We start from the raw sequence: 16,520 nt of genomic DNA, 5'->3' as shown, positions 1-16,520 counted from the left end.
AGGCTACAGTTCACGGGGTCGCTAAGAGTCAGACACAACTGAGTGACTAACACAATTAAAAATCACACACTGAGGAGGAAGCGTAATATGAATGCAAATTACTGGGCTCCTGCTGTCAGAGACGGAGAAGGCAATGGCACCCCACTCCAGTACTCTTGCCTGGAAAATCCCATGGACGGAGGAGCCTGGTAGGCTGCAGTCCATGGGGTCGCTAGGAGTTGGACACGACTGAGAGACTTCACTTTCTTTTCACTTTCATGCATTGGAAAAGAAAATGGCAACCCATTCCAGTGTTCTTGCCTGGAGAATCCCAGGGACGGGGGAGCCTGGTGGGCTGCCGTCTACAGGGTCGCACAGAGTCGGACACGACTCAAGTGACTCAGCAGCAGCAGCAGCTGCCAGAGAGATCAAGGTTCGAATCCCAGCTCCACTATATTTTAGCTTTTTCACCTTGGATATATTACTTGGGCTTCAGCTTCTTTTTTAAAAAAATGGAGATAATCATACTTTCATAATAACCATCAAGAGGGTGATGATAATGATAAAAGTAATTATACTAATGCCTAATAAGGTGACGAATAGATTTAAGGGAGTAGATCTGGTAGACAGAGTGCCTGAAGAGCTATGGATGAAGGTTCATAACACTGTCAAAAATATGGTTTTTCCAGTAGTCATGTACAAATGTGACAGTGGGACCATAAAGAAGGCTGAGTGCCAAAGAACTGATGCTTTTGAACTGTGGTGCTGCGGAAGACTCTTGAGAGTCCCTTGGACTGCAAGGAGATCAAACCAGTCATTCCTAAATGAATCAATGCTATTTATTCATTGGAAGGACTGAGGTTGACACTCCAATACTTTGGCCACCTGATGAGAAGAGCTGACTCATTGGCAAAGAACCTGATGCTGGGAAAGATTGAGGGCAGGAGGAAAAGGAGATGACAGAGGCTGAGATGATTGGATGGCATCACTGACTCAATGGAGAGGAGTTTGAGCAAACTCCAGGAGACAGTGGAGGACAGAGAAGGCTGGTGTGCTGCAGTCTATGGGGTCCCAAAGAGTCAGACATGACTTAGCAACTGAACAAGAACAACGCCTAATATTTAATTAGCACTTCTATATGTAGCACTATGACCTCCCTCCTTGGGTCTTCACAACAACCCTGCTGTATGTAGTTGGTTCCCATTCTGCAAGCTCAGAAAGGCGATGTAATCTGTCCAGGGTCACATAGTAAGTCAGACATGGAACAGGAATGCAGATCTGCCTGTCTTCAAATCCATAACCAGTATGCTAATAGTGTGAAAGCACCTGGGACAGGGGGAATACAGTAGGTGCTCAATAAATGTTAGCAGTTATTATTAAACATCATTTCCATAATCATCTACAAGACTAAATCTGTCAACGATATAGCATCATCAGAGAATGTGATATTTCAAGTATATAAACACTATATAATTTACTATATCAACATCTCAAACATGATTAACTTTGACCATGTTTAAAACCTAGGCGCATAACATACATCCTTGGCATTACCAGAAAACACACTAAACACTAACTTAATAATAAGCTCGTTATTAAGACCATTTCTTCTGTGACACATAGTACCAGTGCTATGTAAGTTTGAGGTTTTTCTCTTGTACTGTCAGCCTTTGCTCTGCCTTCAGTTTATCTCCTCTGTCAACTTTTCTACGTCTTTCTAGATCGTTGTTTATAATCTGCTGGGAGTGGCAGGGAACCACACACACACCACCAAAATTATTACAAGTTTCTAGATAAATAAAAAGTAACCGTGCTCCAAATAAGAGGCTAACAAGCTCTTCTGCAGTGGTACAGTACATGTGGTAGTGCTAGAGTCCTTCAACAGTTATTTTTTATGTGCTCTGAGGCCCCTTTCTTAGTTTCTGGCTGTCTTCCAGACAGCTGAAGTTGCCAGATGTCAGATTTCCACATAAGGGTGGTGTCAAAAATATTTCTTTCCCCTAAAACAAACAATATTTTGCAAAATCCTTAACCATCTATATATTATTAAAACAACTCAAGGTTGAGCCAAGGTAGATATTATTTTCCTTTTCCTACTACTATCTTTTCTCAAATTTCATCTATCAGACTAAATATATACCTCATTATCTAAAATATCATGGAGAGAATTAGCATAAGCCCCAGAGGGTGACTTAGAGAGCTACCCTGTTCCATGGAGGAGTAACCTTTGGGAGCTGAAAGGGTTAAAGCTTCTCCTCGAGAACCTTCCTGCTCTACCAGAAAATGACTCAGAAGCAGAGGAGGGTCTGGCTCAATAAATACTTGTACTGACTGACCTCCTACCCTGTTGGAAGGAGTGCGTAATCGCTAATGAATACACACCCTGGAAGAGCGCTGCAGTCAGAGCCTGGCTAAACTACACGATTCGTGGGTGAGACCAGAAAGGAGGTCTTTTATGTCCTCTGTTCTATGTAGAATAGCGTGAATTTCATCTGTCTTCTCTGTACACACTATGAAAAGCAACAATTATTGTTTCTGTCTGGGCCATTTTAGAAGCCAGGACTGGGATTCCCTAGGGTCCAGTTGTCAGGACTAGGCGCTTTCACTGTCATGGCCTGGGTTTAATCCCTGGTTGGGGAACTAAGATCCTGCTTGCCGTGCAGTATGGCCCAAAAATATTTTGAACCTTAATCATAACTAGTTTACACATAAACCAACTTCAGATGGAAGCAAAAAAGAACTATTAATACATTGGAAATCAGAATGCAGATGGGCCTGAGAGAAGGCAGAGGAAATAAATGCCTGGATGGCATAATGTCTGGGACATCAGAAATTTTGCTATGAAAGCGTTTCTCCTCTTGCTGGTGAATGCCTGTCTCTCCACCTTTGCAGAGTCACTCTGCATAGGAGACGCAGAGACCCTTCATTCTTCAAACCCCCATAGGATATAAAACCCTATGAGGGAGGAGATTTTTGTTTGTTTTGTTCACTGGTCTAGAGCAATGCTCAGTGAGTAGTTTTTGGTGAGCAAATGATTTACTGAACTTCAGGAAAATACAAGGAACTGTTCATATCAAAATCTCTACTTCCACTTATCTGAAACTAAATTAACCATCTCTTCTCCACAAATAGTTTTATCTTCCAGCTTGAGTAACAGTGTCATATAAGTCTTTCAGACTTAGAATCTGATGTCAAACATCAGAATCTGATACTTCTTCATCCTCTATAATCCAGACAGTACACTAACCGCAGCAGCTACCATTTAAGAATTTATCACATGCCAGACACTGAGCTAGGAGCTTGTACCATCACCACACTGCAAGGTGGAGACCAAGGTGCTCGAGTCAGTGTCCCTGGCTTCAAATCCCAGTGGCACCACTAAACAACATACTTAACTCTCGGACGCAAAGCTAAACCAGAACTCAAGTCTATTTGACTCCAATGCCCAGGTACTGTTTACTGTAAATGTTATTAATTCTCTTACATCTCACTGGTTCTTCCTTCAAAATTACTAAATTTCCATTTTCCTCTCTTTAGTTCTCCAACATTTTATTATGAAATTTTTCAAACAGCCAAGCTGAAAGAAGCTGACACCCACCACGTAGAGTCTACCATTAACATGTTACTGCGGGCACTTTGTCACATACCACCGAGCTCCCCATTTTTCAATCCTTGTTATGTTTTGATGTATTTCAAATATTCATTTTTCATTTTATCTTTGATGTATTTCAAAATATATTACAGATATTTTCCCCAATACTTTAGCATGTATCTTAAATAGAGTTTATTATTTGTTAATGCATTTTCATTTGGGGAAGTAACATTTTCCTCTCTTTTTAGCTAAAGATACAATTTTTCTCCTCACTAATCTGTCAGTGAACCTGGTTAATCTTTTAAACGGTCAATTTTTACACATTACACAGTTGCTTAAGAATTTACAAGATTTTCCTACTCTCTATAATGCATTCACATACTCAACAAATTTTAGTCAAGCCAAATGGAGTCAATCAAATTCCCACGCAGGCTGAAAATCTGGCTCTGCTGGGTAGGCTAATCAGTTGATGACTCTTTAACCCAATTTTCTTTAAATATTTATTCTCTAATTCTGTTGGTGACTAACAGGAACATTTAAACTCTCCTCTATTGTCCTAAGCAACTCAACTCTTATCCCAAAGTACCTACCCTACACAGGACAAAATAAGACTCTGTAGATAACCCAACCACTATCCAATAAGGAAACAGGCTTCTTTCCATGAGAAAGAGATCAATAACGCAGACAATTGATTCATAAATCTGCAGTGATTTTTCTTTTTTTTGGTGGAGGGAGCCTGGCAGGCTATAGTCCATAGGGAAGCAAAAAAAGGAAATGGCAACCCACTTCAGTATTCCTGGCCTGAAGAAATCCATGGATCAAGCAGCCTGAGGTTGTAAAGAATCGCACACGACTGAGTGACTTTCACTAAGGATATTTTAACACTTTCAAAGGACTAAAGACCTAGGCAGCAATCTCTCTATCCAGTTTTACTTCTCTGATGTACCAAGGAACATTCAAGATGTTCTGAGGTGAGCTGTAGTTCCTGCACCCAAGTTCAGTTCAGTTCAGTTGCTAAGTTGTGTCCGACTCTTTGCGACCCCATGAATCCCAGCATGCCAGGCCTCCCTGTCCATCACCAACTCCTGGAAACTTGGCTTAGTCCCCATCATTTCCCCAAAACATGCTGAGGACACTAATCATATTGTCCCCAAATGCAAGAGCTCTTTGGTCACTATAAACCTGGGGAAGGCTATATGCCATATTGCTCTCTTGGGGGCACATTTTACTATATTAAAGACTGAGTCAATCCAGCCAAGAACTCCTTTTTAATTCAACTTCTCCGGCACAGCACACGTTTTTTGGGGTCAAACTTTATATATATATATTTTTTTAACTGTTTCTCACTCCACTTATTCATAAATAGTCCTTGTGCATTCCTAACCAATCAAAAGGCTCTCTGCTCCCATAAAGCACTTTCTGTCCAAAACTCATCCCTTTGTTTACATGCTGTTTCTTTTATCCATGGTAGACTCCACTGTCTTTCCACACATTTAAACTGCCTCCAGATGATGCCCTTCTCTCTTGCTCAAGCCCACATCCACTGTTCATGTTTCAGCTCCCTTGTTCTTTTATCACCTTGCAGTTCTGTGAGAGATCAGGCTGGACTTGTAAAAGCTGCAGCCATGAGAGTGAATGTATTCAGTATTAACGAAAACACATCCAGAAATAAAAATAACACTTAAAAAAGTGTATCATGCAACCTGTATGGCCATCAAAAGAACAGGTAAACAAAATGCAGTATACACACACAATGGAGTATTATTAAAAAGGGCATTCTGACACATACCACAACATCAATGAACCTTGAGCATAATGCTAAGTCACAAAAAGACGAATACTGTGCGATTTCACTTATATGATGTATCAACAGTAGTAAAGCTCATGGAAACAGTAAGTAGAAAGGTGGTTACTGGGGGGTGAGGGGAAGGAAAATGGGTACAGAGTTTCAGTTTGTGACCATGGAAAGGTTCTGAAGATAGATGATGATGGTGGTGGCACAACAAAATGAATTTAATGCCACAGACCTGTACACTTAAAACGGCAAAATGGTAAATTCTATGTTTTACATACACGCACATATATATGTATTTATCATAACAAAGATTTTTAAAAAGCTATGTAATAAGATGCGAGAGAATGTAGAAGAAGGCCTAGTAAACTTCAATAATTGCTGACAAGCAACATATCTACAAGTTTGGGCATACTTCATTAAAAGAAAATCTCCTGAGATGACAAACTTTTCCCCTGAAAGAAAAGTGAAAAAAAGTGAAAGCCGCTCAGTCATGTCTGACTCTTTGCGACCCAATGGACTATACAGTCCATGGAATTCTCCAGGCCAGAATACTGGAGGGGGTAGTCATTCCCTTCTCTAGGGGATCTTCCTAATCCAGGGATAGAACCCCAGTGTCCCACATTGCAGGCAGATTCTTTACCAGCTAAGCCATGAAGGAAGCCCAAGAACACTGGGGTGTGTAGCCTATCCCTTCTACAGTGGATCTTCCTGACTCAGGAATCGAATCAGGGTCTCCTGCATTGCAGGCGGATTCTTAGATATTGATATCAAACCTGGGACAGACTGAGAACACTGAACATTAAAGCCAGGGTTGGGTGTCTTCCATTTCCCCTTCTAGGTCTATCTGTCCTCCCCTCCTCCACCTTGCTCTATGCTCCATGAGGCTGACCCACAAGAACCGCATCAAGGTGTTCCCTTGCCTCTGGCTTCCAGTTTGGATCAGCCAATGGGCATCACCAGTAGGAGATTGAAGGCAGAGGGATGGTGAGGTTGGGTGTTTATTCCCATGCATCTTTTCCAGCTGGGCTGTGAGTTGGCTTGGCTATGTCATTCTACTAAAGGCCACAGCTAATATAAGGAAGCTGAAAAAGAAAGAGAGTCAGGTAACGACCCAGTTTTCTGCCCCTTGAGGCCTGGGTGGCTCACTGGCTATCTCTGGGGTACAGTACAACTCTCCAGTATTTTGCCTACATCTGTCTGTTCCAAGTGGGACCTCCTCAAATTACCCGATTTGAGTATGCCTTCTACATTCTGCTAAGCCCCTGACAGATATATGCCCAAAAGGATCCTTCTGAGTTTATGAGAACTATGCATGAAAAAACGGAGAGAGAAAATACAGGAAACCATAGTTTCCTAAATCTACCATCCTAAATCTAGGTGAGAGATAAAAGAGATAAAGGCTTAAAATATATTTAGAAAAAGACTAATGCCTGGGTTCCTGTGCACCCACCCTTCAAAAAAACACCCCACTGTTGACAGAGTTGGTGCATGGGCCCAGACTCCAAATTGCTTTGAAATTCTGAGCAATCTATTTCACAATCCATTGTGTCCTAGAAGAGTAGGACACGATGTGTGAGAGCTGTGAGAAGGTGCTCTGTTCTTTCAAACAGCACTGATGACACCTTGCATGCTCTTCCTAACACTGCCCAGTGTAGAGTAGAAGTCTAAATTCTGAACTTTCAGAATCAAATTTCTGAAGAGATTTCCTGAACTGGAAGATAGTTTCTCTTCCTTTCCTGTTTGCTCCTACAAAGTGGGTGTGCTGCAGGAGCTCAGGTACATCTTTGCTGACCTGAGAAGAGCTGGGAGAGGGTCGGTCCCCTTTGGCGGGACTCTCCAGTATAGGTTCCTGCAAAGGTATACGTTTGCCTGAGCATCTGGAAATTTCCTTATGTCCTGAAACTGAACTCTCCATAAAATGTCAGTTTCGGAGAATGGAAATCTATTTTCAAAATTTCAAATCCAAGCAATGAAAAGTAATCTTTAACCTCAAAAGCAAGTGCACAGTTCTTTTATTCTTGGCAATACAGGACTAATAAGAACAGGCTCTTTCTTCTGGGCGAAAGGGTGCGAGGTGTCAGAAAATGAAGTTTAAATCTGTTTCAGGAAGGAAATGAGAGAAGCTAGGAAAACATCACTTCCTCCTCTGGTTTATGTCACCAGAGCTCGTTTCGGACAGAAGGTCAGTGGTCACTGCCAGGTGGTTACTCAAATAACCAGCAATAGATGAAGGGGAAAAGTAGAACCCATCTTGAGCATGGTGGCCCCCATGAGGCTGAGCAGCATGGCCTGGGCCAGCTGTCCTCAATCAAGTATCTTCCTCCAACCCACTGTGCTCTCCTGATGGCAGCAGCCCTGATTCACAACACACACTTTGCGAAACATGTTATGTAATGTTGGACTGTAAGAAAAAATAAAAAGCCTGCTCTGACGTAGGAGGGATGATCAGAGAAATGAGGGTAGAAAAGGAAAGGAATCTGCTATCATAAACTGTCTTACAGGGTATATTACTTTTTATTTCAAACCTGTCCCAAGTTGGAAGGCAACCACCTCAGCAGATGGAACAGGACACAGATCAGAGTTTCCACCAATCATGGAAGGGCCCTTCAGTCCTCTTCGGGATTTAAACGGAATAGTTCTCATCTCAAACATCTAAATAGTTCTAATTTCTTTTGACAAAAGACAAAATTTAAATTAAGAAAGCTTCAAAGACTTCCTGGTGGCCCCGTGGTTAAGAATCTGTGCTCCCAATGCAGGGGGCCCAGGTTCAATCCCTGGTTGGGGACTAGATCCCACATGCTGCAACTAGGACCCAGTCCAGTTCAGTCGCTCAGTTGTGTCTGACTCTTTGAGACCCCATGGACCACAGCATGCCAGGCCTCCCTGTCCATCACCAGCTCCCAGAGTTTACCCAAACTCATGTCCATTGAGTCGGTGATGCCATCCAACCATCTCATCCTCTGTCATCCCCTTCTCCTGTCCTCTATCTTTCCCAGCACCAGGGTCTTTTCAAAAGAATCAGTTCTTCACATCAGGTGGCCAAAGTATTGGAGATTCCGCTTCAACATCAGTCCTTCCAATGAACACTCAGGCCTGATCTCCTTTAGGATGGACTGGTTGGATCTCCTTGGAGTCCAAGGGACTCTCAAGAGTATTCTCCAACACCACAGTTCAAAAGCATCAATTCTTCAGTGCTCGGCTTTCTTTATAGTACAACTCTCACATCCATACATGACTACTGGAAAAACCATAGCCTTGACTAGACAGACCTTTGTTGGCAAAGCAATGTCTGCTTTTTAATATGCTGTCTAGGTTGGACCCAGTGCAGCCAAACAAATAAATAAATAATAAGTAATAAAAGAAGAAGAAGAATCTGCCTTGCAATGCAGGAAACACTGGTTTGCTTCAATCTCTGGTCTGGGAAGATAAGATCCTACATGCCACAGGGCAACTAAGCCCGTGTGCCCCAACTACTGAGCCCCTGCTCTGGAGCCCTCAAATTGCAACTACCGAGCCTACATGCCACAGTTACTGAAGCCCAGGTGCCTAGGGCCCGTGCTCCACCACAAAGAGGAGCCTCCAGCTCACTACAGGCTTCCTTGATAGGTCAGTTGGTAAAGAATCCGCCTGCAATGCAGGAGACACCAGTTCGATCACTTTCACTGGAAGTAGAGAAAAGCCCTCTGGCAGCAACAAAGACCCAGCACAACCAAAACAAAATTAAGTAAATTAAAATAAAGAAAGAAAGCTTCAGGACTGACTCTTATTGGACACCTGTTTCAACTAACTTAAAGGATTCCACACTCCACCCCCAAATTAAGCTGATATTTTCCTTCCTTTTTAGTTATTTTTAAAATTGCTTATATATCTCTACATCAAATTTGTCTTTTTCGACAAACCACACTGGTGGAAGAAGGTCCCAAGATTAATATTTTAGAATTACCAAATTTGAGGAAATTTACATTAATTGTAAAAATTACATTAATTTTTCAAATGGGTCAACCTAACAATTCCTTAAGTACTCGCTCAGATTTTCATTTCTTAAATCCTGTATGAATCTCAACTATGAAATTTAAGAATCACTGACTCATAAGTATATACACTGGACATGTCTGAGCTAAGCAGCCTAGTGATACATTAAAATTAACAGCTCCAACATGCTGTCTATACAATAAATGCCCAGATAACACAATCCACAGCAGCTGTAGAGTACAGATTAATTTGAAACTACAAAGTGAAACTTCAGGGTGAAGCTGCAGCTAACAAGGAGCAAAACAAACTTGTGATAACAGGCAGTTTTTAGGACAGTTTCCAGGAGATGTCTAGAAAATTTATTAACCTAAGCTATGAGGATAAATAGCACAGAGATCTGCAAGGTAAGCATCTTTTTTCCTTTCCTTATCTCTTTCAAGCATAGGCTTGTTTTTTGGCTAAAGAAGATTTAAAAGAAAAGGCGCTTCTCTGCCCTTCAGATATTCAGAGTATAAAATATTCTTGATTTTTGGAAGAAAGAACCAGGAAAGGAATTTAGAAAACTAAAGATTCTGAGAAAGAAAACTAGGGAGGAAAGAAATTATGCAGTTGGAGTTAAAAATAACCAAGACCACTCTCAGGGTAAGAGATTTGTAGGTCATTCTACGCAGTGCCAGCATCCAAGCACCATGGCAAAGAGGGAGCAGCAGTTCTGTGTGTTGTGTTGTTTAGCCTCTAAGTCGTGTGAAACTCCTTTGAGATCCCATGGACTGCAGCCCACCAGGCTCCTCTGTCCATGGGACTTCCCAGGCAAGAATACTGGAGTAGGTTGCCATTTCCTTCTCCAGGGGATATTCCCGATCCAGGGATCAAACCCATGTCTCCTGCATTGGCAGGAAGGTTCTTTACCACTGAGCTAGCAGGAAAACCCCTCTACTCTCTTTTCCTATGAGTCTGGCATTTTTCTTTGTTTTAAGATTCCATGTACAAGTGAGATCACAGTTATTTGTCTTTCTCTGAATTTCTAAAGTGCATCTCTTTCAGACAGTCGCTATATACATTTAAAGTAATTATTGATACAGCATTTGTTTCTATTTGCCCTATTTTTTGTTCCTTAAAGCAAAGAAGAACTAAAGAGCCTCTTGATGAAAGTGAAAGATGAGACTGAAAAAGTTGGCTTAAAACTCAACGTTCAGAAAACTAAGATCATGGCATCTGGTCCCATCACTTCATGGCAAATAGATGGGGAAACAATGGAAACAGTGACAGACTTTATTTTCTTGGGTTCCAAAATCACTGCAGATGGTGACGGTAGCCATGAAATTAAAAGACGCTTGCTCCTTGGAAGAAAATCTATGACCAATGTAGACAGCATATTAAAAAGCAGAGACAAAAAAAAGTAAGTAAAATAAAAAGCAGAGACATTAATTACTTTGCCAACAAAGGTCCGTCTAGTAAAAGCTATGGTTTTCCAGTAGCCATGTATGGATGTGAGAGTTGGAATATAAAGAAAGCTGAGTGCCAAAGAACTGATGATTTTGAACTGTGGTGTTGGAAAAGACTCTTAAGAGTCCCTTGGACTACAAGGACATTCAACCCGTCCATCCTAAAGGAAATTAGTCCTGAATATTAACTGGAAGTGCTGATGCTGAAACTCCAGTACTTTGGCCACCTGATGCGAAGAATTGACTCATTGGAAAAGACCCTGATCCTGGGAAAGATTGAAGGCGGGAGGAGAAGGGGACGACAGAGAATGAGATGGTTGGATGGCATCACCGATGTGATGGACAAGAGTTTGAGTAGGCTCCAGGAGTTGGTGATGGCAGGGAAGCCTAGCATGCTGAATTCCATGGGGTCGCAAAGAGTCAGACACAACTGAGCTACCGAACTGCTCTGCAATAAAAAGTAGTTCCACTTGCCACAAAGAGAGAAAGCCTGCGCAAAGCAACAAAATCCCAGTGCAGCCAAAAATAAAGACATATTTAAAAACAAAAAAACTTTCCAGTCTTCAGTTCAGTCGCTCAGTCATGTCCGACTCTTTGCGAACCCATGACCAGAGCACTCCAGGTCTCCCTGTCCATCACCAACTGCCGGAGTTTACCCAGACTCATGTCCATTGAGTCGGTGATGCCATCCAACCATCTCATCCTCTGTCATCCCCTTCTCCTCCTACCCTCAATCTTTCCCAGCATCAGGGTCTTTTCCAATGAGTCAGTTCTTCGCATCAGGAGGCCAAAGTACTGGAGTTTCAGCTTCAACATCAGTCCTTCCAATGAACACCCAGGACTGATCTCCTTTAGGATGGACTGGTTGGATCTCCTTGCAGTCCAAGGGACTCGCAAGAGTCTTCTCCAGCACCACAGTTCAAAAGCACCAATTGTTCGGCGCTCAGCTTTCTTTATAGTCCAACTCTCACATCCATACATGACCACTGGAAAAACCATAGCCTTGACTAGACAGACCTTTGTTGACAAAGTAATATCTCTGCTTTTCAATATACTATCTAGGTTGGTCATAATTTTCCTTCCAAGGAGTAAGCGTCTTTTAATTTCATGGCTGCAGTCACCATCTGCAGTGATTTTGAAGCCCCCCAAAATAAAGTCTGACACTGTTTCCACTGTTTCCCCATCTATTTCCCATGAAGTGATTGGACCAGATGCCATGATCTTAGTTTTCTGAATGTTGAGCTTTAAGCCAACTTTTTCACTCTCCTCTTTCACTTTCATCAAGAGGCTTTTGAGTTCCTCTTCACTTTCTGCCATAAGGGTGGTGTCATCTGCATATCTGAGGTTATTGATATTTCTCCCGGCAATCTTGATTCCAGCTTGTGCTTCTTCCAGCCCAGCGTTTCTCATGATGTACTCTGCATAGAATTTAAATAAGCAGGGTAACAATATACAGCCTTGACGAACTCCTTTTCCTATTTGGAACCAGTCGTTGTTCCATGTCCAGGTCTAACTGTTGCTTCCTGACCTGCATACAGGTTTCTCAAGAGGCAGATCAGGTGGTCTGGTATTCCTATCTCTTTCAGAATTTTCCACAGTTTATTGTGATCCACACAGTCAAAGGCTTTAGCATAGTCAATAAAGCAGAAAGAGATGGTTTTCTGGAACTCTCTTGCTTTTTCCATGATCCAGTGGATGTTGGCAATTTGGTCTCTGGTTCCTGTGCCTTTTGTAAAACCAGCTTGAACATCTGAAAGTTCACGGTTCACATACTGCTGAAGCCTTGCCTGCAATGCGGGAGACCTGGGTTCGATCCCTCGGTCAGGAAGATACCCTGGAAAAGGAAATGGCACCCCACTCCAGTACTCTTGCCTGGAAAACCCCATGGATTTACCATGGTACCCCTGGTACCCACCATCCATAGGGTCGTATAAGAGTCGGACACGACCGAGCGACTTCACTCACGTACAACATATGAACTACATAATGGAAGAATTCCATTTACCACACCATCCCGTCCTTTGTGTTACTGCTGCCATATACATTATTTCTACTTTGCGTTACTGCCGCCATAGATATTTGTGGTAGCTTTAAAGCAGATTTCAAAATTTTTTGATACTGCTCCCTATTTCCTCTCCTCCTGAGTGTGGGCCATACCAGTGACTCATTTCTAACCCACAGAATACAGTGGTAGTAAGTGTGTGATTCCCAAGACTAGATTGTGAGGACACTCAGGCAGTCTTATGGAGAAGCCCACACAGTGAAAAACTGGGGCCTCCTGCCAGCAAGCATGTGACCAAGCATCGTGGAAGGAGATTAGAGTCCCAGCGAAGCCTTCAGATGAATGCAGCCCCCAGCAACCTCTTGATGGCAACTCATGACACATTCTGAGCAAGAAACACCCAGCTAAGCCACTCCTGAATTCCCAACCCACAGAAACTGTAAGATAATAAGTATTTATAGTGTTTTAAGCCATTAATTTTTGAGAAAATTTGTTACACAACGATAGATAATTAATGTAGTATATTATAAACCCCAAAATACAATGCCATTTTTGTTATAAACAATGAGTTGTCCTTAAACAAAAGGTCTTTCACTTTTGCCTGTACAATTACCACTTCTTGTGTTCATCCCTTTCCACAGATCTGAGTTTCCTTCCAATATCATTTCCTCTCAGCCTAAAGAATATCTTTTAGCATTTCTTACAGTATAAGTCTGTTGACAACAAGTTTGCTCAACTTTAGTTTATCTGAAAGCATTTTAATTGTACTCTCATTTTGGAAAGATTTTTTTGGTTAGTACAGTATTTTGATTGGTGGTTTTATTTTTCTTCTTTCAAATTTTAGAGATGTTGTTCCATTATCTTCTGCCTATTTCAGATGAGAAGTCAGCTGTCATTCTTATCTTCATTCCCCTGTAATACCTTTTTTCTCTACTCTTAAGAGTTTTCTCTGTCTTTAGTTTTCAGTAATCTGACGACAAAGTGTTGAGGTGTACAGTCTTATTTACCCAGTTTGAGGTTCATTGAGATTTTTGAATATTTAAGCTGATGTTTTTGATTAAATTTGGGGAAATTCTGGTCATTATTTCTCCATCTTTCTTCCTCTCTTTATGAGATTCCAATTAGACATATATTAAACTAGTTGATATTAACTCACTGTCATTACAGTTCTGTTCTCTCCTGTCCCCAGTCTTTCTTCCCTCTGCATTTCAGCTTGGATAACTTCTATTTATCTGCCTTATAGTTCACTGGCCCCTTTCTTCTGCAGCACTGCTCTTGCTCTCTTAAATCCATCCAGTTAATCTTAATTTCAGCAACCACACTTTGAAGGTCCCTATCTATTCATTATGTCCTATTTACATTAGCTGCTTTAAATTCCTCATGCGCTAAATCTATCATTTCAGTCATCACACAATGGGTTATATCTTTCCCTCTGGGGTCTCAGATGAATGTCTTGTGCTCATCAAGGTCTCTCAACTCTGGTTCGACTAGAAATCCAGTATTTCTGAGCAACGTGCACCCTCGGGTATCTCTGATCAGCTCTTAGCCCCACAGAAGCCACTGCATCAGGCCTCACCGAGGCTTGCCCTGGGCCAAAGACCTGAGATAAATCCCCAAGAAGATTCCTGCTCCTATATCCATTTGCTGCTGTCTCTACTCCTTTACTACGACCTACAAATCTCAGCCCTCTTAAGGGCTATTAAAAAATCGATGGTTGCTGTAATAAGCCATTGAGATTTTGAAGTTATCTGTTGCACAGCCAAAAAAAAAAAAGACAAAATGTGATGTTAGTTTTTTTGACTGGATCAGCTGAGCATGTCCCTCTTCCATCAAACATGTATAACTCTTATTTTCTGAATAAACTATTATCTTCTAAGATCCAGCTCATGGTACCTCCTCTATGAAGTCTACAGAATTAGTCCTTATCCACTACACGCTCTATAGGGCAGGGATCCTTTTTGTCTGTTTTATGCATTGATGTATACTGAGCATTTAGAGCACTGCTTGGTACATAGCAGGCCCTCCATAAATAGTTGCAGAATGGATAACTTAACACACTGAACTAATTGAAATTATGTATCAAAATGTATATTCACATTCCCAATGATCATGTTCCTCTTTCACACAGAGCTTACAGGATCTCACAGGACTCACTCCCACATTAGAAAGGTTGGGCTTTGATTTTAGGTACTTGGGAGCACCTGAAATGTTTGAATAAGCAAGTATAATGGTTAGAATTAGAACAGGTTTTAAGTATTTGAGCACTCCCAAACACAAATGTGTGTATTTTTTTTCCCAGATAAAGACAAAAAGGTATTCCAAGGCAAATCATCCAGGTCATTTATCTTCACATCATTTTAAAAAAACAGGTTTATTGAGTTGCAACTCACATACTATAGAATTAATCCAAAGTGTACAATACAATGGGTTTAGTAAATTTCCAGAGTTGTGCAACCTGGACCACTATCCATTTTAAAACATTTTAATCATCTCAAAAATAAACTCCATACCCATTAGCAGTCACTTTCCATTTGTCTCCAAAAATCTCCCCATCCATCCCAGCCCCAGACAACCAGTAATCTACTTTCTCTCTAGACAGAAAGATTTGCCTTCTCTAGGCATCTCATACAAATGGAGTCATACAATAGGTGGTCTTGTGTGACAGGCTTCTTTCACTTAGCATGGTTCAAGGTCTTTATATGATTTTCAAATATAAATATGAAACTTAAAACACAATAATTAAGAGCACAGATCACAAAGCCAGACTATCTGGATTTACCTCCTAGCTCCACCCCAATGTTAAGGTTACGTGATTTGAGGCAAGTTACTCAACTTCTCTGTGCTTTAATTTCCTCATCTAGAAAATGGGTTTAGTGACAGAACCTGCTTCATAGAAATTTAAATGAGTTCATGTAAATACAGCACTTAGAAGAGTACCTTACACGTAGTAAGCACTATACAGGGGTCAGCTGCTATTATGACTGCTGCTGCTGCTGCTCTCATCATCATCTGCATTAGAGAGCAAGCCTATGGACAGATATTCTCAAAATCCTTGTCATAGCTTTAGGATTTTTTTTGGCATTTAATGGGTTTTAAAACGAATGTCTCAGGAGAAAGAAGTGGGGAATGACTGACTGCTAAAGAACACAAGGTTTCTTTCCAGTGCGAGGAAATGTTCTGGAACTAGACAGTGGTGAAGGTTGCACATATGTGTAAAACACCCAAAAAAACCCCACTCAATCGTATACTTTAAAAGGGGGGATTTCGTGGTTTGTGAATTATGTCTCAATTTTAAAAACTGAGTGTATCTCTTGTTTTAGAAACTGCCATATTTCAGGCTAAAAATAGTGAAGGCATACATGGATATCTTGCCTTGAAAAAAGTCAGAAATTTAAATAGCTTCCCTATTTATGCTCCACTTTGGCCACCTCATGCAAAGAGTTGACTCATTGGAAAAGACTTTGATGCTGGGAGGGACTGGGGGCAAGAGGAGAAGGGGACAACAGAGGATGAGATGGCTGGATGGCATCACTACTCGATGGACGTGAGTCTGAGTGAACTCCGGGAGTTGGTGATGGACAGGGAGGCCTGGCGTGCTGCGATTCATGGGGTCGCAAAGAGTCGGACATGACTGAGCGACTGATCTGATCTGACTGTCCTTCAAGTTTTTCCTGTATTTTATGTATTAAAAATGTATTTATGTTTTATTCCCACTATTAGCTGCAGATGGAGGGT

The 16,520-nt window shown here is 41.4% G+C and overlaps 1 protein-coding gene across 2 annotated transcripts in view; it reads right to left on the bottom strand.

Annotated features, from left to right (window-relative positions):
- The window catches only part of DNMBP (dynamin binding protein), a 120,349-nt gene that overhangs the window by 86,954 nt on the left and 16,875 nt on the right, over positions 1 to 16,520 (bottom strand). The gene's annotated exons all lie outside the window — the stretch shown is intronic.

Source organism: Bos mutus, chromosome 26 (genome assembly GCF_027580195.1).
Source record: "Bos mutus isolate GX-2022 chromosome 26, NWIPB_WYAK_1.1, whole genome shotgun sequence".
Taxonomy (NCBI): Eukaryota; Metazoa; Chordata; class Mammalia; order Artiodactyla; family Bovidae; genus Bos; species Bos mutus.
The sequence above is the reverse complement of the archived record's forward strand: the minus strand, read 5'-3'. Positions and strand labels throughout refer to the sequence as shown.